The sequence below is a fragment of the Saimiri boliviensis genome, chromosome 6 (genome assembly GCF_048565385.1).
Source record: "Saimiri boliviensis isolate mSaiBol1 chromosome 6, mSaiBol1.pri, whole genome shotgun sequence".
Classification (NCBI taxonomy): Eukaryota; Metazoa; Chordata; class Mammalia; order Primates; family Cebidae; genus Saimiri; species Saimiri boliviensis.
Window position 1 is genome coordinate 104,216,160 of NC_133454.1, and position 19,837 is coordinate 104,235,996.

General features: G+C 44.0%; 1 protein-coding gene and 1 pseudogene across 2 annotated transcripts in view; one reads left to right on the forward strand and one right to left on the reverse strand.

Annotated features, from left to right (window-relative positions):
* Window positions 1–19,837, forward strand: part of LDLRAD3 (low density lipoprotein receptor class A domain containing 3) — a 289,197-nt gene that overhangs the window by 21,072 nt on the left and 248,288 nt on the right. The gene's annotated exons all lie outside the window — the stretch shown is intronic.
* LOC104651147 (wee1-like protein kinase 2) lies at window positions 2,329–9,453 on the reverse strand (annotated as a pseudogene).

The following is a 19,837-nucleotide window of genomic DNA, read 5'->3' on the forward strand; positions in this document are numbered from 1 at the left end:
ATTGAACAACTTTCTGGGACTTGGGTGAGAGCAAGGCTGTGAATCCTGGGCTTTTCCAACTCCACAGTCCTGCTTTGGTGGATGGGGTAGTGATGAGGCCACAGAGACTCCACTGAAGGCTCTGGGTTTGGACTTTGGACATAGGTACTGAGAAGCCTTTCCCTTGCTCATGGCTCTGTTTGGAAAGCCTTGGATTAGCGTCCACTTTGGACGCCGTGGTCTGTCTGAGTGTAACCAGGACCTGATCTAGGCTATCAGATGCAGGCTAGAGGGAAGAGGTCCCAGATTTGGACACCATTGAAAGAGTGGTTTCACTTGAATGGTGAGAGTAGAAGCTGGGTTTGTAAATTAGGGTCGAGGCTGGACATGTTAGCTAATGCCTGTAATCCTTGCACTTGGGGAGGCTGAGGTAGGAGGATCACTTGAGTCCTGGAGCTCAAGACCAGCTTGGGCAACATGGTGAAACCCCTTCTCTACAAAAAAACACACAAATTAGCTGGGCATAGTGGTGCACACCTGTAGTGCCAGCTACCCAGAAGCCTGAGGTAGGAAGATAAGTTGAACCCAGGAAGTTGAGGTTGCAGTGAGCTCTGATTATGCCACCACACTTCAGCCTGGGCAACAGTTCAAGACTCTGTCTAAAAAAAAAAAAAGTGTTGAGAAGAGTTGAGTTGGGGAGGAAGTGGAGGCAGCCAACTGAAACTGATTAATATAATACTACCATTCCCAGGCTTCGATATTATGGACCAGTAAAATAATGAAAAACAAAAACAAAAACGAAACAAAACCCAAAAAGTGTGGACTCCTGATGTTGAGTCATCTGCTTTTATTTGATCAGATGAGAACAACGAAAACAAAATCACTCTCTAATTATCTCATCATTATTTTATGAAATAAATCATGTTTTAATACAAAAATGTCACAAGGGCTCATCAGAATATAGGATGGTCCTTTAAGTGGAATACATATAGTTCTAAGCAGAGCTCACTGCAATTGTGCATTCATTTTCTGCTTTTGCTGCTAACCAGTGAGTCCTCTGTCATGGACCAGCGTAACACACATTTGGGAACTGCTGGTAGAGACCGCTCTGTTCAGAGGCTTGACTGGGAGGGAGAAGGCTTCAAGGCTGTGGCTGGGGGCGATGGGAGGGTATGGGTAATTTGTTTTCAGGTATGTCGGGTATTTCAGATTTCAGGAAGGGTTTTCTAAAGCAGGGAACCCTCACCATGTGCCGAGGAACTGGGAATGGGTAAAAAATTCTGGAGAGAGAAGGGAGGGAACCAAAACAAGATGGGAGAATAACATTTATTTAGCATCTGTCAGGCGTGCATTAGCAGAGAGGTTTTTCTCATTTAATGCTCATAAATAGTCCTTGGGGTCAGAGATGCTATTTTTTAAAGGAATAGTATGAGGGTTTACTCAATTTAAAAAATTCACTTTTTAAAATCAGAGGAAAAGAAGAAAATCAAACAGTAAAAACACCATTAATCATTAACAGGTTGCATTCATTATGATGACACAAACAATTTATCAAATAACTTTATGACCAATAATATTATTTTATAGCAGATCCTGACCATTATTAGCTTTTGGATCTCTGAAGCCGGGCCTTGCTGCCAAGGCATGTTACTACTGACCTACTGAATTCTCTTACCCTTTTGTCACATAAAATTTTCATTCTTTGTTAGTGAGATATGACAAAGAAGAATACTTGCAATTTGTCTTTGGGCAAAATAAAATGTTTTATTTAAAAATGTAGTATGCTTTTCCTTTAAAAATGCGTACATAAAAAGGATTTGGATAAAATATGATGAAATACCAGGAAACAAGACCAAATTTTGATAAAATCAAGAGAAATTGGTGAGATCTGGAACATCAAAGCAATCAGAACGTGGCCACAAGGGGGTCAGGGCAAGTAGATGGAGAACAGCCATGTCAAGCTTTCCTTGAACCCTCTCTCCCCAGCGTTTTTGTTCTGCAAGTTAACAGCCAGCTCAGAGATGTCCAGGTTGTATACTGTCTTACTTTTACCCAATTCATATAATGGTGAAGCCATCTATTTAATAAATACAATATCAGAAAGGGCATATATATTCGGAGACCCACTTCCACAAAGGGGCTGGGAATTCTTTTTCTGGAAGAGCATCATATAACCTGGGAAGTACTGTGGAAATCCAGGCACATTTTCTTGTAAACTGTTACTTAAATTCAAAACCAAATTCCATTCCTTTCTGCGTACAGTGAGTCCCTGGGATCCTCGGTGGGGAATCAGCAACAGCAACCTCCTAATTCGTAAAGCCAAGCTAAGGGCTATTTCCTTTTCTACCTTCAGTTCAGAGGCTCATGCTGTCCCGAGGTGAAGCTTGAAGACCTTGCATTCTTTCCTTCTACCAGGCATTTGGGGCTTCTTGATCCCGTGTGGTCCCAGAGACCCCAGCGTCAGCATGATGGAAGTCTCCCTGTGGGGACTGGGCCTCCTGAGCTTCTCTTAGTTCCCTTTCCGGTGTGGCTGTCTTGAACTTTTCCAAATTCAGCTGCTGCCAGAGCTCTTTTGCTTTCGCCAGGGAGGGCTAGGGTCAATTTCTGAACAGAGCTGTTGCAAGTTTCTCTTCTGGATCAGGGTGGATTGTGTTCTTGAGCAGACTGTAAAAGTCTTTTGAGAGCTCCTGAGGGATGTCTGGGAAGTTACTTTCATGGTTATGGTGCCATACAGCAGTGTTTGATGGGTAATGTCCCTGTCCCGGCAGCCATTGCAATGATTAATCCCAAGCCAAATAGGTCTGCTTTGGGAAGGTACTAATAATCCTCTTGCAAAATCTCATTTGCCAGTAAGCAATTATCTCCTTCCACTTTCAGTTTGCTTATTGATGTCACATGGCCAAGGTCACCAATTTTATATATCACATGGGCAGAGAGAAACTAATCAGCTTCATTTTCAACTTCCATGACTCCAGAGGAGTTACTTGGCATCTTGTGACAAAGGAAGGTCTTACTAGGTTTGATGTCCAGGTGCATCATGCTAGAGTTGTGGTGTACTTAAGTTCAAGGGAAATCTGTAGAAGGATGTCCTTGAGTTTTGGCTCTTGGAAATGATTAGTAGACTTAGTGTTTTCAGATAGAGCAGCTTGCAAGCTCCTGTCATTGCAGTATTCATTCTGAATGATCATATAGTCATCTTCTGCTGTAAGGAGTAGCATTGTACCATGTGGGGTGATTCCCAAGCACTGCATGAGCATATACTTCACATAAAGCCAAATTCTCCGGTGAAATTCTGCAAAAGTTTTCATAGAGTGCTTTATTGCATAAATGCTTCTGTCCAGGTTTTCAATGTACTTGTAGACTGTACCAAATTCATCAACCCCAATTTTTTCTACCTCCAATCATTCTTTTTTGTATCAGGAAGCCATATTGGTTTCTCATAGAACACACATCTCGGCATAGAACACATGGTCTTCCTTGCCTTCCTCTGGACCAGCTTCCTCAAGATCTCGAATTTTCCTCTTACCACTGGATTGAAGGAATAATTTTCTATAGGGTTCTGGGATAAAGGGATTTATATTGACCAGAGCCAGTAAGGTCATCTCATCCTTGGGAGGAGTAGATGTGAGCGTCAAATGTTTAGCGCCTCTGGAAGGAAGCTTTGCTTTGGAGAAATAACCTCTGGCTCAGCAGGCTTTTGGGAGTGGAGGGGCTGGCACCATGTGGCAGTTTGCTCCTGTTGTCTGGTTGGCCTGGCGTCTCAGATCATTTGGGAAGGTGTGACACTGGAGTCCTCAAAATCTGATCTGGATTTTCTTTGTCTTTTTCATGAGGTATGTTGGGTTCATGCACGTTACTGAGAGGAGTCCTGAGCAGAGTAAGCATTGCTTCTCAATCCTGCACTTCACTCTTCTCTGGAGTCTGGTTCTGGGCCTCTCTGATTCCTTGTGCTCTCTCTCTCTGTCTTTTTTTTCTGAGACAGAGTCTTGCCCTGTTACCAGGCTGGAGCGCAGTGGTGTGATCTCGGCTCACTGTAATCTCTGCCTCCTGGGTTGTAGTGATTCTCCTGCCTCAGCCTCCCAGGTAGCTGAGACTACAGGCATGCACCACCATGCCTGGCTAATTTTTTTGTATTTTAGTGGAGACGGGGTTTCACCATGTTGGCCAGGATGGTGTCGATCTCCTGACCTCATGATCCACCTGCCTCGGCCTCCCAAAATGCTGGGATTACAGGCGCCCAGCCCCCTTGTGCTTTCTTTTGCCCTGCGTTCTGAATTTCTTCTTCACAACAGGAAAAGCTTAATTTCTGCCTTGGTTCTTTGTTAAACATTTCTGTCATCCATCTCAGCGAAAGAGCTTTACAACATAGGCAAGATCTATTGTAAGAGATCATCATGAATCTGCAGAAAGAGGAGAAAATTATTTAACCTGGCAGGTTTCACAACTCTAGCTTGCCTTTCCTTCCACCAACTAACAGCTGGCTGTTTCAGATGGTTAAATTCCTCACGTGAGGCCTTGTCATTTGGTAACTGGCAGATGGGATTCTATCGTCTACAGATCTGTTGACAAACAGTCCTTTTCTAAGTGCATATGGTACGTGTACCAAGTCCCCGGCTCAGCGTCATGACTTTATACACAGGTCCCAGTCATGGAATCCACGTGCCTTAGACTGAGGGGCACTTCTCCCTCAGGACACAGAAGCTCAGAGAGAGGAAAGAAATCCCTAAGATTAGAGATGCACCTGGGATTTGAACCCAAACCTCTGTCTTCTCTGTCGATGTCCTTCTCACTTCATGTCCACAGAGGGTTCTTTGCTCACGTTGGTGCAGACTTCAGGGGGCTTCCCTGAAAACTCATAGTAGAATCTTTGAACAGCTGCCCAAGAAGAGATTTCAGATTTCAGCCATTTTCCTCTTTTAATGGAAGCTCTGACTGGCCAGTTGGTTAATGGGTCCCAGGTTCTCCCAGGCCACTTAACTTCCTAATTTTCAAGCATTATCCATGGAGAAAATCCACTCTGCAGAAGCTTATGACTTAATGAGCTCAGTCAAAGTCAATCTGAAGTTGTGGGCAGCAGCTTTGATCATTGTGATAGGCGTTTTGGTTTCCACTGAGCAGGGGATGGGAAAAAGCTTTGCCCATGACTTATTAATCACTTCCTTGGCTGAGCCGTCTCGCCTGGCTCTCCTGGGAAACCCCAGTGTTAAGGTTGCTCCGGATTCAGCCTCAGCATGTCCTTTAGGTGTCCATACAGCCGGTGGTGCCTTGTTTCTGGAAGGCTTTGCTGAGCTGGAATGCAGCCAGATGTTGGAACCAGAGGTGCACACCTTGAGTAAACTCCTCTCTGCTTTCAAGTCACCCTTGAGGGCCCTTACTGGCAGAATCAGCTCCTCCAGGGAGGAAGTGTGTGGGGCCCGTGTGTGTGTGTGTGTGTGTGTGTGTGTGTGTGTGTGCGTGTGGTGTGTGTAGTTTTTTTCAGAGACCCACTGATAAAATATTTACATCAGTGACTTGGTACCGAGTCCTGCTTTGTTTGTTTTAAAAGTCTTAACAACACAGCATTAGCCATGAGGATGCTGGCTTGTTAGCTTTTCGTTTCTTGCTTGTGGTTTTTGCTTTTATGAGGAGCAAAGAAGCTAGGCCTGATCTTCTGGGAAAGTAGCCTCTCGTTTATTAGCCACACACTGGAACAGAAAAACCGTTCTGTGTGCGGCACCTACTGTGTGCCCGGGTGCTGTCCTTAGTGCTTTTAGGTCACTATTTCTTTAATCCTCTCACAATCGTCTAGGTAGGTGTTGCAGGTTTTGTGTCCCCCAAAAATATACACAGAAGCCCTAAATCTGGTACTTGTGAATGGAATCTGATTTGCAAATGGAGTCTTGACATAGGTCATTCGTTAAGACAAAGTTTATTGCATTGTGGTGGACTCTAATTCCCGTGACTGGTGTCTTTGTAATAATGGGGAGCACACGGACCCTCACAGAGGGAAGACGGCCTTGCGAAGACAGAGGCAGACATTGGGACATGTAGGTGCAAGGCAAGGAATGCCAGGGATTGCCTCCAGAAGCCAGGCAAGGAGTTTGCAAGGATTCTGCCCTGGAGTTTGCAGAAGAAGCATGGCCCTGCCAACACCTTGAACTTCTGCCCTCTAGAATTGTGAAAGAACATATTTTTGTTGTTTTAAGCCACTCAGTTTTCAGTGATTAATTACAGTGGCCCTTGGAATTAGTGTAGTTAGAATTACCCAGAAGAATATTAACCCCATTTTATAGATGAGTACATCAAGGCTCAGAGGTGTTAAGCATCTTGCCCCAGATCAGTCACTTCGTAAGTGGAGACAGACAAGTCAGGTCTTGCGTAATGTGGCTGCCAAGTCCATGCATTCATTTCACTCTGGAGCCGGCAAGGTGGTAACTTTCTAATGCTGGATATCTAGCACACCTTAATGAGCAGTTTAGTCTCAGAGGGAGGTCGCCCAGTTGCACTTTAGATCTGGTTCTAATCCTAGATTTGGCCAGAAAATTCCTTGATTGATTCTGGGGGAATCTTTGCTTTTGCAGAGAGGATATAGGCCTGGTGTTTTCTGTCCAGGGGATCTAAGTATGGGATGGAGTAATAACATCTCTTCCTGCTGCTCAGCCAGGCCTGTGGGTCATCTAGGACCCATCCCGTTCTGCAGAGAGCTTAGACAGCTTGCCCAAAGTCAATCTGTAGTTGGAAGAAGCATGACTGGAAAAGAGATAATGAAGGGATGCCATTTCCTCCTGATCTCTCTAATTCTGCCTGTATCCTCATCCCCATCTGAACTCCTACCCCTCCCATGCTCCCCCTCCATTTAGGAGGGAGAGAAGGAGGCAGGGGTCATGTTTTAGAAAGGATATTATTTCATGGCCATTGGAACCCCAGTGGAAGATTTTTACTGAGGGGAGTGACGTGACCTGTTGGACGCTGTGATGGGCTGACTTGCATCCCCAAAACCCGTATGTTGAGCACTAACCCTCAGTACCTTGGAAGGTGACTGTATTTGGAGATAGGGCCTTTAAAGGGATAATTATGTTAAAATGAGGCTGTTGGGATAGGCTCTAGCCCAGTTTGACCTTTGTCTGTATAAGAGGAGGAGTTTTAGAAACAGAGAAACACCAGGCATGCACATCCGCAAAGGAGGGACCACTGCAGACACAGTGAGAAGGTGGCCATCTGCAAGCCAAGGAGAGTTTTGAGAAGCCAAACCTGCCGACCCCTTGAACTTGGACTTCCAGCCTCCAGAACTATGTCTGTTGTTCAAGCCCCTCGGTCAGTGTCATTTTGTGATGGCAGTCCTAGGGAATGAATACAGAACCTAAAAGATGAATTGAGCCTTAGGGTGGGGAGTGGATGGGGAAGTGATATTGTGGGTATTCAGAACAGCTGGAAAGTCGCAGGAAAGAGGAAGGTGGAGTGGACCAGGGAGATCCACAGAGGTGGGAGGAAGGTGACAGATTATAGAACTGTGTAGGAGCCTTAGGACAGATGATTGGGATGGGGAAGGAGTGGGGGAAATAATCTAGGAAGATCCCAGGATTCTATCTGAATGGATGGTGGCTCCATTCACTGGCTTATGGGAACACTGAAGGAGCTGCTGGTGTGGGGGAGAAGGAATCCCAGTTGTCTGTACGAAGGTATCCTCTGGCAGCTGGGTTTTGTATCTGGAGCTCAGACAAGACATCTGGACAAGGATGGAGATTTGGAAAGCACCAGCATCTAGATTACCACTAGATTTGTGGGTACCAATGAGGAGGCGGTGGTGACGTGAACTTGTTAAGCACGAAACTCTGTGAAACTCCAGCTCTTAAGGGAAGACACTGCCATAGGAGAATAAGAAGAGGTATCACCAGACCACTGTGCTGAGAAACTGAGGGAAAGACTGTTTGAAGATGGCAGTTCAAGACCACAGGCCAGGATAGAGACAAAGATTTAGGCGTTACCATCATAGAGATTTTGGAAGGATTCATCAGTGAGAATCTTAACAAGAAAAGAGCAGAGGACCAGAGAAACCACAATCACTTAAACTTTTTAAAAAAATTGTTTGTTTTCAAATTGGTAATATGTATAACGACATATAATTTGAAAGAGAATTTCTCACCCCTGCTGCCTCATGTGCAGTTTACTGGTTACCGGTTCTCCAGCCCAGAGGAAACCAGCCCTCAGATTCTTGGGTGCTATTTCAGAGGTAGCTGTTTATGTGCAAGAATGTACATATGTAGGTGTGTCTGAATAGATAGGTGGTCTTAATTTAATTTCTTTACAGAAACTGTAGCATACTATGCATCCTATTGTACAAATAATGTATGTTTATTGATTTCAATTTTGTTGTTTGAAAAAGAAATGCAACCATATGGTTCAACATTTAAAAGGTGTGAAAGAGGTGGGTGCAGTGGCTCACACCTGTAATCCTAGCACTTTGGGAGACCAAGGCAGGTGGATTGCCAGAGCTTAGGAGTTTGAGACCAGCCTGGTGAACATGGTGAAACCCCATCTCTACTAAAAATACAAAAAGTTAGCCAGGCGTGTTGGCGTGCGCCTGTAATCTCAGCTACTCAGAAGGCTGAGACAGGAGAATCTCTTGGTGGAGGTTGCAGCGAGTTGTGATTGTGCCATTGCACTCAAGTCTGGGCAACAGAGTAAGACTCTATCTCAAAAAAAAAAAAAAGATATAAAAAAGCACATAATAAAAGCCATTCTTTTGACCTGACCCCAGCCTCGCTGGTCTCCTCCCTAGAGTCACCTCAGGTTTTTTTTGTTTTGATTGTTGTTGGTGGTGTTTACTTACTAAATATATTTCAGAGATCTCTCTTTCAGAATGGAAAGAGATTCCTCATTCTCTGTATATGATTTATGGTGTTCTGTTGTCTGGATGCACCATAAATGATTTCATTAAGCTCCTATTGGTAGGTGGGTTGATTCACATCTTTGCTGTGACAATCAATGTTACATTGGATAGCCTTATACATATATAATTCTAAATACCTGTGGAAATAGAATTGTTTGAGTTGAAGGGTCAAGTGTATTTGTAGGTATTGTTTTTTTCTTTTTCTTTTTCTTTTTTTTTTTTTTTTTTTTGAGACAGAGTCTTGCTCTTCATCCAGGTTGGAGTACAGTGGCATGATCTCCATTCACTGCAACCTCAGCCACCTGGGTTCAGGCTATTCTTCTGCTTCAGCCTCCCAAGTAGATGGGACTACAGGTACTCGCCACCATGCCTGGCTAATTTTTTTTTTTTTTTTGAAGTAGAAGCAAGGTTTCACCATGTTGCCCAGACTGATCTCCAACTCCTGATCTTAGGTGATACACTCCCGTTGGCCTCCCAGAGTGCTGGGATTATAGGCATGAGTCACTGTGCCCAGCCATCTTTGTAGTTTTGATAGTTACTGCCTTGATGTCCTCTAAAGAGGCTACATCAGTATACTCCCCGCCAGCATTAAATGAGAGTGCCATTTTCCCCATTGCTTTTCAATCAAGTGTGTTATCACTCATTTTGATCCTAGTCAGTGTCTCATTGTGTTTTTCATTCTTATAATGAGGAAACATCTTTCTGTAAGTGTAAGAACCATGTGTGGTTCCATTTCTATAAACTGTTTATATCCTTTGCTTGTTTTCCTGTTGAGTAATTAATCTTTTTCTTATTGATTTGTAGGAACTACTCATATATTATAGAAATTAGCCCTCTGTGATACAAGTTGCAGGTATATTTTCTCTCTTAATCAGATTTGTTAGTCTTTTCTTTCATAGTTTTTGGACTTTCCCTTGGGAAGGGCTTTGTTACTCCAAAATTACACATCAAAAGCATGTTTTCTCTTTTGATGTATTTTTCACCTACTTAGAATTTATGTTGATGCCATGTGAGAGTGAGAGATCCACCTTTTTTTTTTTCCAGGGGGCCACCCATTTGCTCTGATCATTTGTTGAATAATCATTCTTGCTCACTGACTTGACCTCTGTTCATTTTCTGTTGCCGTGTAACAATATTATCACAAACTCCTTGTTTGAACACAACACATACTTATGTTGCAGTTGCTGTGGGCAAGGAGCCTGGATACAGCTTAGCTGGGCTCTCTGAAAGGCTGCAATCAAAGTGTCAGCCGAAACTGCAGTCTTATCTGAGACTCGACTGGGGAAGGATTCAATTCTAAGCTCATGAGGTTATTAGCAAAATTCATTTCCTTGCAGGCAGCCAGATTAAAGCCCTCATTTTCTTGCTAGCTGTTGACTGGAGGCCAGTCTGTTTCTTGTCATGTGGGTCCTCCATACAGCCTCTTGTTTCATCAAGTCAGCAGGAAAGAGAAGGACTCAAGCATGATGGGAGCTTCAGTGCACATCTGGTCACCTTCCTTTTATGGATTAGAAGGGAGTTACAAGTCCTGTCCACGTTCGGGGGAAGAGGATCACACAAGGGCATGATACCAAAAGGTGAAGACCAAGGCGGGGCCTTAGGAATGACCACCTGCCATCCTAGGTTTATTACACTTTAAATTTCCATGTTATATAGCTGTTTCTGTAACCCCACTAACTTTTAAGGAGTGAAGCCGGCTGCAAGAAGTAAATGCCATAGAGCTGAGCTCATCTTTCCTGATTCCCTGGTTAGGTGTGAAGCCTAACTCTGTCCGGTTGTGGACTTCATTTCATGAGACTCTTCAGCAGCTCTTCACTGGCTGAACTTGATACACATGCTGCCTTCTGACTTCATGTCCACACTCCATGTCTCCAGGCTGTGATAACCTAGGAACTGCTTGAGTATAGGAGATGCTTACTACCTGTTTCCATACATTTGGCCCTGAAATTCTGTGTTTTATTAGGGATTATGTTCATATTGTTAAATATTACTTTTCTGGCTACACCATTGCCTCTTAGTGAAATCAAGTGTGTCGTTGCAACTTAAAAATGTCATCCTAGTAGAATGCAGTAATAGCAAAGCTGTGGAGTGTTTGAGATGCTGATGGATTAGTGCCAGTGTTTCTCCCTGAAGCATAGGAGCATGCAGAACAGGCATCTGGAAGAAGGAGGGAAATTCTGGCAGCTGTGTTCTCTATATTTTTGTTTTCCCCACATTTCCGTAAGTCAATTTTGTTACCTGCAGTTCCTGGCCAAAATAACGCTCCCATTTCTTTTCCCAAAAGTCATTATAGATTGATTGACTTGTAGGGGGTAGAGGACTCAGACTCTAATTAAAAGATGATGGGTTAAAGGAAGTTAAAAAAATCAATAACAAACAGTATAGGCACTGGAGTGCAAATGGTGTAATCTTTGGCACTGTGCTTTGTAGGACAGAGAGGTATAGGATGATGTTGTGATTCATGAGAGAAGGTTGGAGAATGGAATCTCCAAAGGGGCTGACCCAGAGAGCTGGCCAGGCAGAGGAGGGAGCATTAGGGTTTTTTTTTTTTTTTTTTTTTTTTAAGTGGAAGGGCGATGAAGCCAAAAAGAGTTAATCAGTTGTGTTTGGATGTGCTGATGGTGGTAGAGACTTCTCAGAGTAGGTGAGTAGAGCATTGTGTGCCCAGGCTCAGGAAAATATTCATACAGAAGATGCCTTGGGCAGGTTGGTAAGTTAGTTGAAGAGAGGGGGACCCGCTTTTGTATAGGTAAGAGGAGTTGGGCTGTTGAGGGTTCGAGGGATCTCATTTTTCTAGGAGTATAGGTTTCTGAAAGGAAGAATAAGGCCTAGTTTCTGAAGCAGAAATGGGATGATCTGAGTCGGGGATCATGTGGATGGGGTGGGATGATGTTGGCAGGAAACCTGCCAGGTAATTCTTTAAACTTGTTGCGAGTGAATGGCATCATGGTAGAATTTGAACTTGGAAGTGTACACAGTTAGATCCTTATGTCTCTTTGTAATTGAGAAAGGCATAGTTGTAGGGATTAGTTCTGTGAGTTCAGCTTTTCCTGAGATCTGGAGGGTTCATATCTTGGTGGGAAAGGAGGGTAGGAGGCAATGTGAGACTTTTGGCTGTTGGAGCTGAAAAGTTTCTCCCCAAAGCAGGTGACGGTAGCTGGCCAGGTGGCCTCTGAAGGAGACTGTGTATATGAGAGGTATGGGGGCCCAGGGACAATGGATGAGGGATACCTTCTGGAAACACAAACACAGATGCAGCCAGGAAAGGGATGTTGGTATTTCCTGTGTACACTCATTTCCTCCCATCCTGGGACAGCGCGTGAATTTGACATCGTTCATCATGAAACTTACTATGTTCCAGGCATCGTGTTAGGCACTCGGCAGTACTGAGTTGAAAAACACAAAAGTCTCTTCTCCAGGAGCTTAGTCTGGTGGGGGTGGGGAAGGACACTATGAGGTATCTGAGATGATGTTGGAATCAATGAGTCTTCTATTTTCAAAATAGTTTGTTTTAGTTGAATTGTATTATATGGCAAGTTGGACAGTGACTTAAGGGTGTGTGTGTGTGTGTGTGTGTGTGTGTGTGTGTGTGTGTGTACAGGTGCAGATGTCCTTGCATGCATGTGCCTGTGTTGCTTTGGCTTTTTATTTTTCTCGGAGTTTTGGAAATATGCATACTTAGAACATATTTACAAATGTGTTTTTTTGGGTATTATTGGTCTATTGAAATTGAAACTCAAATTCAATAACTCACCTTATTAGAATGAAAACTGCATTGCTCAGGCATGTGTTATGCCTGTTGAGTGGCTTTCAGAGCCTGCTAGGTAATTCAGGGTGGCATGGTGGCTGGCTCCATGCCACCAGGGACCCAGGCTTCCTCTCTTACATGGTATTCCTCTGCTAAGTACCTCATGGCCCAAGATGATTGCTTGAGTATCAGCCATGTCATCCGAATTCCAGCTGAAGGAAGGAGGAAGGCACTGAGAACGATGAACTCTCTCTTCTTAAGGATCCGTCCTGGAAGTCACACACTGAACTTCTGCTTGTATCCCATTGGCCAAAACACAGACACATTTTGTTGCAGAGAAGACTGGAGAATGTGCTTAAGTAAAATCAGGAGTCTTTTTAGTAAGTAGAAAAGGACAACATATAATGGGACCAGGAGGAGTGTATGAAGGGGCTAGTTATGAAGGGAGGAGGACTAAATTCCAGAATTTTACTTCTGAGAAATTCGCCAGGGATATTTTACAGAAAATATTATCATTCTTCCAAGCAGCTTTACTAGAGGAATAAGAGGTATCCTGGGAGAGTACAGGTAGGGAGAGGCCCAGTGAGACGTCGCTCTTAGTTTGTTCAAGCTGCTGTAACAAAATACCTTAGATGAGGTAATTTACAGATAATGGAAATTGATCAATCACAATTCTCTAGGCTGGGAAGTCCAAGATAAAGGCACCAGCAGATTCCGAGTCTGGTGAGGGCTCTCTGCTTCACAGGTGGTCCTCACATGGTGGAAGGGGAAAAAGCCTCTTTCAAGCCTCTTTTATAAAGGCGCTAATCCCTTCATGACCTAACCACATCCTAAAGGCCCCACCTCTTAACACTATCACATTAGGGATTAGATTTCAACATAAGAATTTTGGAGGGACACAAACGCTCAGGCCATAGCAATGCCTTCAGATGGTGGGGTTAGGGAAAACAGGTGGTGGTTTCAAACCTGAACCTCCACATTGGTGGTCACCGTGGTAGACTCCAGGATGTGGATATGGATTTATAATAGGGCTGCAGCTTCCCATGTGGGTTCCATGGGGTATGCTCCGGAGTGAGGCACAGTGGGGATCTTTTTATTGATTGTCAAGTGCTTGTGATTCTCCCAAGTGATGCAAGGGAGGCCAGCTTATTTAAAATAACCAGGATGTCTAATTCACATTTTTAGGAGGAAGGGAAGTAACACCGAAGGCTGTTTCCTGTTGCATCAAAGGCTAAATTCAAACTGTAGCCGTTTGTGAACAGAATCTCTGTCTGTCTCCAGCCTCACACCGACTCGAGGTGTACATGCCTGCAGTGCCGCACTGCTCCCTTAAGCCTTCGTGCAGGGTTATCCAGGGTGGCCCAGGACCGAGCAGCCTCGTCCATTGTGTTTGTGACATTGTGTGACATGTACCCGGTACTGCCATCAGTTAAATGGGTTTGCACTCGTGGTGGTAGTTCTTCTTGATGTACTAAGCTCCTTGGTTCAAGGTGGGGCTGTTTCTCCCATATCTTTGGGACCCCAGCTTTGCTCTGCTTGGGACTTGTGATTCTGATCCAGTGCCCCAGATTTGAAGGCCCCTCTGTGTGTCAGTCCTGCAAGGATTTCCTTGTTTTCTTCACCTCATGGTCTGTCCTAAGCAGGAGGCATTGCTTTACCTAGAGCAGATTATTGAGCTGGAAAAGACAGTTAATGGGTAAATTGATCACCAGCAGAGTCCTGGATAGTCAGCTCAGTGAAACATTTAAATTTCAAACACCCGCATTCAGAGTTGTTTCTCTAACATTCCAAGTGCTTCAGGTCAGGGGAGGAGAGAGGAGTTCTTTTAACTTAAATTATGCTTGTCCTGGGGGCCACAGCTATTAGTATATTGTTTCCCTGAAGTTGGGCTCATTTTGGATTTTGCTGAATGGTTTACACATTTTCCTCTTATTAGTGAATACCAGAATCTCAGATCTGCAAAGGACTCTTATTAATGCTATCTGTGTTCAGCCATTTTCTTTCATATTTGAATTGATCTGGGGTCAAATTGAATAATGCTCTGCTCCAGATCTGGGATGTCTGCCTAGAGTGTTGCTTTTTTAAACATGGTGGGGAAGGACAGGAAGAAGCAGGCCTAGTCTGTAGAAACTGGTCTGGTTGCAAATCCTGGTGGAGGTCACCAGGAAATAGGCATGTGGTTTTTCCTTTGGGTACCCCCCAGCCAAGTGGGCCTGGGCTCCTAGATGAGACAGTTCTGCGTTAGAGTTTGGTCACAGGCTGGACCCTGCGCAAGAGCTTTCTGAGAGTTGTGTGCAAGAAAACACTTAGCTGCAGTTCTTTATGTGGCTTGCTTGATCACTTTGGCGGCTTGGGGACTCATCCAGCCTATGACCTCTCTGACCTTGGGAACTGAAGTTGCGTTTTTAGCCACAGGATATTGATGGTGGAAAGGTATGGAAATCTCTGAGATGTAGTTGTGTTGTAGTATGATAGAGTCTCCCTTCCTGAGGGTGACCATGAGTTAGCCCTTGCTATGCAGAGTGGTGTGAGAACTGGGTTTCTCAGGTGAGTGGAGCTTTGGATGAGCGTTGAAACTGTCTGTCTCAAAGCCTCTGGTCCATTTGTTTTAGATTGTTGGAGTTTATTTGCCTCTTCTGAAGACATTGGGACAAGCAAAGTTAAAACGGAATCGAGTTAGTCCGGAGGTCCCATGCTTGAAAGAGAATTTGTAAGATACACTGGGCCTTGTTGCTTTGTGCTGAGAGATGTGGTGGTTGATGTTGTACCTGGGACGAGGTTGTGAGCCAGTGGCATTCTTCTGGGGAGTGCTCTCCTGGTCTCCTGGTTTCAGCCAGGCTCACAACTATTCTGCTAGATAGATCCTCTTCTCTTTTATTAGCCAATTGTTTATTGATGCGGAGCTTCATTAAGAATGTTAGAGAAAGCCCGATGTCCCTTTGCTAGAACTATCTAAAGGCTGTAAGTGTTCTCGTCTTTAAAGTAACAAGGTGATGGAAATTATTTAAAAACGAAGCCTCTTAATTGAGCCTTAATCTCCATGGAAGTATTTTTATGAGATTTATAACTGTGTTTAGTAGCTCTCTAATGAGTTCGTCAGTTTGCATGATGCTGATTATCCCGGCAATTCAAAGTAATTTATAGATATATTTTCATTACTAGGTGGCAGATATTATCCCCATTTTATTGCTGGGGAAATTGAGGCTTCATGTAGAGAAGTAAATGACCCATAGGCAGTCAACCACAGAAAAGAATTACTGCTCTGGCATTTTCCCCTTCCTTGACACCACTGGCTTTATTGGGATGGGCTGTTAGGTGGTTCACTCTCTCCTGTTAGGGAACTGATCCACTGTCAGATTAGTTGGTTGGTTTGAGTTATTCCTTTTGAAAGTGAGGTTTCTGTTTCTGTTTATATATATATAATGGAAATTCTAGTTCATTTAGCTCCCCTACTGTGAAGGTTAATGAGTGTATGTGAACTTTGTTAAAGTTTGGGAGAATGACACTATGAGAAATGGTATTTTATTAATGAGAAACTTGGATTCTGCTCCTGGACCTCGTGAAGGTATTTTCTGGTTTTCCAAATGTGAACAGGTGCTAATGAACTCACTCCCCATCCAGCCCAGCTGAGGACTTCTCTTATAATATTCCTTCTACTAGCCAGATGTTTTGAAATAGCAAAACTATTAAATAATAATTTATATTGTTAAAACATTAATGAAAGACATTTAGAACTATGCGAGTTTCTACTCAGAAGTCATTATCGTTGCCCGCAGATGTGTTTTGATTTCAGCCAAGAACAAAGACATTTGATATGTTAATTGCCCAATATTTAGGAAAAAGGACAATTTTGGTTACTGCTTTTGACTAGTGGTGGGAACTGTGGGTATTCCCCGCAGTCTGGGACCCCAGTTTGGAAGCCATTATTGGATACCCTCGGACCCCTGCTGACCCCCAGGGGAGTCAAGGCTTCCTCATTGGGATTTTGGTTTTCAGATTGGTAGGGGGAAATCTCATATATGGGACGAAGAAGAAAAAAAGTGTAGGTACCATTTCTCTCTGGGGCCATGGTCCGCTTAGAGCTGTGACTTGGACCTTTCAATTCTATTTCCTAAATGCTCACGTCATTAGGCCATAGCTTTGGGAAACGTGAGGGGAATGGAAGGGCTGAGTCAGAGGGAGGGAGAGTTTTGTGGTGGCAACCAGGACTGTGCAGACAGAGTAACTTGGGACTATACCTTTGCTGTCTGTTTCTCAGCTGTGTGACCTTGGCCCTGTCACTTAACCTTTCTGGTCTCAGTGTCTTCATTTGCAAAATGGAGGCAGTAGCGACTTCGGTGGGTGGGTGGTTGTGGGGATTAAGTGGGTTAAGGCTTGTGAAGAACAAACAAAAATAGTGGTAGTGTCCCCGGCTGTTAATATTAAGATCAGAAAATAACTCATGAAGATCTCAGATTCTGATAGCCAGTACACACGCTGAAAGACTTGTTTTCAGATCCTCAGATTTTTTTAGGAGTACACTTCTCTAATGTTCATTTAGACGGTCCTGATGCTGTGACTTTCCTCCTTCTCTTTAGAAAAAGAAGTCCGTTTTAGTAGGGCCATCTCCTTGCCTGCAGTCTGCCAAAGCTGCATTGGCAGGATTCACTTGGAAATGCAAGGGCGGTTGGCATCTCCCGTCAAGTTGGCGTTTCCCTGGCTTTAGCTTTCGACAAGAGCCAGCTGTAGCCCTGCTCAGCCCAGGCTGTGAACACAGTGTGTGGGTGGGCGTTTGGGTGTTTGAGGCATGCTTTTGTTGCATGTTAGAAGAGCTGTGTTTTCTGCTTTTGGTTCTTCACTTAGAAAGCTAAAGGACATTTCCTTCTTACTTGGCTGTGTAACCTGGGAGTAGGGTCTACACAGGAGGTTAGGACTCCAGCATATTGTTTTTGGAGGACACATTTAAACCTATGACTGATAACCCATTTGCTAATTTGCACGAAGTAACCTACTGATCAAGCCATGGGCTTACTGTGCAGGCCTGTCATCCCCCTTCCTCTCTTCTCATCCATGTGGTTATGCAGCCTGAAGACCCTCAGTCCTCCCCAAGATGGCCTTTTCTTCTGAATCCATGACCACTGTGTGCATTCCATTCCTCTCCCAAGGCCACTACTTGTGACATTTCTTGTGTCTGTGTTTAGGCCTGGTTGCTGGATTTTTTTTTTTTTTTTTGAGACAGAGTCTTACTCTGTTGCCCAGGCTGGAGTGTGGTGGCATGATCTCAGCTCACTGCAACCTCTGCCCACTGGGTTCAAGTGATTCTCTGCCTTGGCCTCCCGAGTAACTGAGATTACAGGTACGCGCCACCAGGCCCAGCTAATTCTTTTTGGTATTTTTAGTAGAGATGGAGTTTTACCATGTTGTCCAGGCTGGTCTCCAACTTCTGACCTCAAGTGATCTGCCTGCCTTGGCTTCCCAGAGTGCAGGGATTACAAGTGTGAGCCACTGTGCCTGGCCAAGTTAAGGATCTTGAGACGAGGTCATGCTGGATTATCTAAAGCCAATGACAAATGTCCTTATAAGAAGAGAAACAGTTTGCTAATTCTGAAGGATTTTTCCTGCTTGTTGGGAAATCTGATGTCTTCTTGGTGCTTATTAAGTATTTGCTGAAAAGGATTGCTCCTTTTTTGGGAAAACAGCATGATATACTGGTTTACCTAGAGATTTTGGGCTCCCAGCAAACATTTTAGAATGAGCTGTCACACTATTAATTGCAAAGTAAACATCTTTAGCCCCATGTGCAGTTGACTTATTTGGCCAGTGTTTATGTTTATGAGGAAGAGAAGGAACATTTGTTGACTACCCACAATGCATCAGGCTTTTTTTCTTTTTCATAATTACTTGTGTTAATCCTAATGCTAGGCCTGTGAAGTGGTTTATTGCCTTGGTTTATAGAGAGGGGACTGGGTCTCAGAGAGATCAACTGATTTGTCCAGGGACAGACAGAGGGAGAGCTGAGGGTTCCACTGTCCGAGTCACTGTCAGCAGGAAGTGACTTTTTCACCAAGGAAATCTTTACATCAAAGCTAATGTGTGAAACAGGTCATCTGTACCGCTTGGGTTAGATGGGAGTCAGGTGGGGTGAGCTCTGTATCCCTCCACCAAGATTCTCACTAAGCAGGCCTTGGGGCATCCCTACAGAGCCCATTTTAAACTTTATTTATTTATTTATTTATTTATTTATTTTTTCCTGAGACAGGGTCCCATACGTAGCTCACTGCAGCGTCAAACTTCTAGGCTGAAGCAATTCTTCCACCTCAGCCTCCCAAGTATCAGGGACTACTTGTGCACGCCATCATGCCAGGCGCAGTTTTTACTTACAGGTTTTGTAGAGATAAGCTCTTGCTTTGTTGCTGAGGCTGGTCTTGAACTCCTGGCTTCACAGAGTTCACTCACCTTAGTTCCCTGAAGTTCTGGGATTATAGGCATCAGCCACCGTGTCAGATCCATTATTGTTCTTGACTTGGTGCTTCCTGTATCCCCCCACTGTCTGGTTCTATGGATTCCCTATTGCATGTCTCTCTGGAGTTAGCAACTTTCTAGCATTTTGAGCTTTTTCTGTTAGACAAGTTAGGAAATGGAGTAGACTCAGGAAGAGGATATTTTTGCAGATCCCATAAGGTGGTCTTGCTGCGATGGTGGGACTCTCTGGCCATTGAGATGGTAGTGTGGAAACTCTGCCCTGGAGCCTTTTAGTACTTGGGCTCTAGTCAGTCTCTTGGTGGCTGAGGGAGGCAAATGTGGGAGATACTTTGGTGGATGATATGGTTTGGCTGTGTCCCCACCTAAATCTCATCTTGAATTGTAGCTCCCATAATCCCCACATGTTGCGGGAGGGACTTGGTGGGAGATAACCAAATCATGGTGGCAGGTTTTTCCAGTGCCGTTCTCGTGATAGTTTTCATTCCCAAGGGAGGCATGTTTGGAGATAGACCTTGAATTTAATCAATATTAGGCACTATGCAGTGGAGGAAATTGTTGGGAAATTTTGGGGGATGGATATAGAAGGGGGAAGAAGTCACTGGCCATTTTGAGGTGCTTTCATTGTTGGTCTGGGTAACTAGTCATTTCTTCTTGATTGTGCCTAGTATATCCCAGGCAGTTTCTTTCTGTGCAGAAGAATTTTATATGAAATTTTCATTTCTTTGCAAAAATTTGTTCCTTTTTTCAGTTCATGAAATCATCCGTGCTAAAGTCTGAGT